The following is a 4,459-nucleotide window of genomic DNA, read 5'->3' on the forward strand; positions in this document are numbered from 1 at the left end:
TTTTCATCAAATTAAAACGTAGAGCAATTAAATAATATGAGCTATGGTGCAGATGAATAGTATGGTGGAACAACAAGGATTTTACGTGGTTCAGCAGTTAAATCTGCCTAGTTCATGAGTCTATTTTATTAGGACTTAGAGTTTTCTGGAAATCCTTCAAAGATGAATTCCCCAGAGTTCTCTCTCAAGATATCAAAAGATCCCTCCTTTACAAGTGTTCATGACCTCTCTATTTATAGAGAGTTTTCAGAGTTCATTCCCACATATTTCGGGAAGATACTTCTGCATATTAATTGAAATAATGAAATTAAATGCTGTAACTCCTATATACAGGGAAACGTCCCCTGAAGACCAGGAAATGGATAACAGACTTGTTAATATCCCTTTAATGTTGGGATGGTACAACAATAAATATCTTTAAACGTACAGAACGTGTTACATCAGATAACTCATCAAATCTCTGAGGTTAGCAACCAGCATCGCGTCAGTCAAGGTTTACGGATAGGTTACGAACTGGCCGTCTTATTCCAAGACATGCTCGGAGCAGATAAATACCATCGAGGTTGTCACATTTCGAGCTTGTGCTCTTTAAGCTCGGACTACTCGGTCTGAAGGCACTCGCTAACGGATGTATCCCGATGCTATGCTCTTTCGAGCTTAGAAAGAATCTCGAGGTTACATCTTCGAGATTGCCGTCTTGCTTCGGGGGTTTTACAGCTAGACCATGAACATGCATTTTTATATATCTCGAGCTCACACTCGACGAGTCCAGCCTTCGAGGTCATAATTTCTTATCTCTAAATCTGGGTGTAACAGTTTGCCCCCTCAAAAGTATTAGTTCGAATCCTATGAGAAGGAAACTTTTGAACTACTTCCATTGGGAATCGTATCATCAAACATACTCGAGTGTGGACACGCGTCTGGGTATTGATCACTCAAAGTACTTGAGTACCTTGGAAACCTGCCCACATCTATCCGCCTGCCATTCTTTATGGTATTATCAACTCACGGGTTCCTAGCCACTTGATCTGATATGGAATTTGGCCAATGGCCCAGATTAATCAGACCCTTTACATTTCCACGGGCTTATAAATAGGACTCTAGTCGTCTTCTTCTTTTTTACTTTCACGTTCAAAATTACAGAGAGAAAAAAGAAAGAAAGAAAAACCAGAAACCTTCTTGCCCATTTCTTGCATGTTCTCCAAGCCGAGAAGACAAAGCAACGTTGGACTCTTTGATTCTGTGAGATCGTACTTGCAGTCGCTTATACAATCATCCATTTCTCTATTTTCCTCGATCGTATTATGTAATTTTTCTGTTCATGGCTTCGTATGTCCGTATCTTTGCATTATTTTTTCCATGTGTGTTTATGTTTCTGTTGCACCTTGGGCACTAGGATTTTGTTGGTCCATTCATTAGTTTAATGCACTAGAACTTTTTGGCTGATAAATATTAGATTTAGGTTCTAACATTATTGGTTCCAAACCCAGTTCATGTGCAAAGAGACCCAAATATGGTTCTTTTTCCGAGTTTTCAAATTTCGAAGGACATATCTTGCACACCAAGATATTGGGTACAAAATCAGGGTTTTTTAAAGAATGCACGATTCCCAAAAATATCACTTTTTGAATAACCGCCACCTTTTTTCCCTGAAATATCAGGATTTCCAATAACATGTCCACCTTCTTTCCTTTCGGTGGAATACAAGCTCTAAGATTGGCCTCATTCTTTGGATCGAACTTGCCTTGTAGCTTCAATCATTCGAGCTTAGGTATTTTATTTATCTCATTATTTCCTGTTCGCTTGGCCCTCACCCTTTTGCTTTCTTGGTAGATGCCGCAGAATTCAGGAAAGTGGTGGGGGTCAAAGCTCGCAATTCCTTATTCACCAGTAGCTCCGAGCCCGGAGTCTCCTTTTACTCGGAACCAGCGCTTGATTCGGGCGCATGAACTGAGGCGTGAGCAAGAGGACATTCGAGACCACTTCTGACGTCAAATAGACGAGGTCAAAGAAGGGAAAAGGAAAAAAATAAGGGTCGCCCACTATCCAGATTCGGACATCGAGCCTAGACCAATTCCTCTCGACCCTATGCTCAAAGTGACAATTGCCTTCAAGCCAGGAGATCTTCAATTCTCGCTGATGGGGGAACCTTCTACCTCGTAGCCGAGGAGAGAATTCTTCGAGGCTGAGCACTATTGGAGCTCGGTCACATCGTTAGGTCAGATAACTGACATTCTGGCCTTTCACGGCATAGGACTTGGGCTCGCTAAGGTGTCGAGTTCCGAACTCCCACGAGCGAAGTTGCCGCGCTCCGGGAGATGGAAATCTTGACAGCAAGCTGAGATACGCAGCTTGGAGCCAGGAACACATGAAGGCAGGGGCAGTACTGCCCTTGAAGTCTTTTTTCAAAGACTTCACAGACTTCGTTGGGCTCGCCCCCTTCCAACTCATACAGGGTTTTTTCAACCCTGAGGTCGCTCTACCATGAGCTAAAGTGGGCAGGACCTTCACCATAAGAGATTTTTTATCTCTTTTGCTTGAAGAGCAATCCCTCCCGAGCTCGGGGAGGAGATGACTTCTACTATCTCTCGAGCTATCCCAAGGAGAAGAAGATGTTTGAGGATCTTCCCAACCATCCTCTTGATTTCAAGAAGGCCTTCTTCTGGACAGATGGCCTAGCTCCGTCTAGATATTATTCGTTCAGACGAATTCGTAAGTATCTCAACTTCTTTCTTTTTTGTGCTCAAATTTTGCTTAGGCTCGTGTTTAGTTAAAATGTGTTTAATCTTCTAGCCAAATACCACCACCCTACTCCCACCAAGGAGATGAGAGAGCACAGAGAGGCTCTGCTTCAACTTCCCTATGGCAGGAGGTCCCTCTCCTATCTCATGCACGAAGACAAGCTCCGGGCATGCGGCCTCTTGGAGGAGGATAAGTCTACATCTGACTGGTCCAATAAGAAGTACGACCAGTGGGAGCTCGTGCCTCTCCCAACCGGCAACCTTCCTCCAAGGAGAAATGCGAGGCTTCCATATCCAGCTCAGCATCGCAGGAGTTCGCAATTGGGGAATGAGGCCAACGATGAAGCCTCGAGCTCGGGCTCGGATGAGAGAGGTACAGTCATCCTTAGCTCGAATTTGTGGTCTCCCTCACTACTAAAACATAAAATCGATAGATTAATATTGTGTAAGGACGATAGGAACCATTTCTATGTATGGTCTTGGGTAGATGAGAGGGTACATAGGTTCGACAGTTGGCTCGGGAAATACGACACCATGTATAGCCTGAACGAGGTATGGGACGGAATAGCCGTTCAATATGGAACTAATGACTATAGGGACCTTTTGAGGTTGACTTCCACCTATAGGGAAGGCACTCCCCCCGCCTCTTTTGAAGATGGGGGAATTTCGTGGTCGCCGAGCACAAGCTCGGGGGAGAGTTCCAGTTAGGTTTCTCTCCACTTGTATTTTCATTCCTTCTCTGTCTGCATCATGCTAACTTATTTTGTTTTGGGATATCTCATGATGTGATGTGAATGTGTAGGTGATATGGACTCTGACCTTGACTACATTCTAGTCAGCGGCGGAGCTAAAAGGAGTAATCGCCCGAGAGGGTCGCGAAAAACAGACCGTCCTGCTAAGGTCCTTAAGAAGATCGAGAAAACGCCTCCTTCCCCGAATCCGGTTGCTCCGAGAACGGTTTTGAGTCCACCTGCTCAGGCGGAGACGTCCTCCTCGACCTTGCCTCATGCTCCTCCTGCAACCCAGGTCAATCCCACGCTTGGTCCGCCTCCGAAGAAACCCTCGGCCTCAAAGACACCGCTGCTTTCGATTTCTACTCACGTCGATGAGTATGTGATCGAAAATGCAGCTGGACCCCACTGGGCTACGCTAGGCTCGGACGTTCTGTCTCGGGTGGGCTAGAGTTTTGGCAGCTTTGACGCTCCTCACTGGCAGTTCCTGAACAATGCCCGAGATTGCAACACTCTAAACGAGAAGAGCATCGAGCTCACTGCTGCGATAACCTTTCTTCTCTCACTATTAGCTGTATTTATACTTGGTCCATATGCTAATTTGATTTCCTTGTATATAAGACTCTTGTTGTCTCTGCTCAACTTAATTATAAGTTGAACAACGAGGTCCACTCGAGTATTTCTTTTGCTCAGGAGGCGAAGGATCTCCAACTCAAACTGAGTGACGAGCTCAAGGCCACAAAGGCAAAGGTGGAGGCAGGAGCTGAGGAGCTAAAGGCCAAGAGATCCAAGCTTGAAAAGCTGAATGCCCGGCTCGCGGAGCTTGAGAAGGAGAATTCTCGGGCCAAGGAGATCAATGCCAAGCTTGAAGAAGAGAAGGCTGCCACTTTCGAGATCATGGAGGGTGAAAAGGCTCGTCTTCTTGAAGAGTTTAAGGAGAAGAAGGACCAGACAGTCGACTTGGCCATGTACAGAATCTGGGCCAAC

The sequence above is a fragment of the Humulus lupulus genome, chromosome 3 (assembly GCF_963169125.1).
Source record: "Humulus lupulus chromosome 3, drHumLupu1.1, whole genome shotgun sequence".
In the NCBI taxonomy this organism is placed as follows: Eukaryota; Viridiplantae; Streptophyta; class Magnoliopsida; order Rosales; family Cannabaceae; genus Humulus; species Humulus lupulus.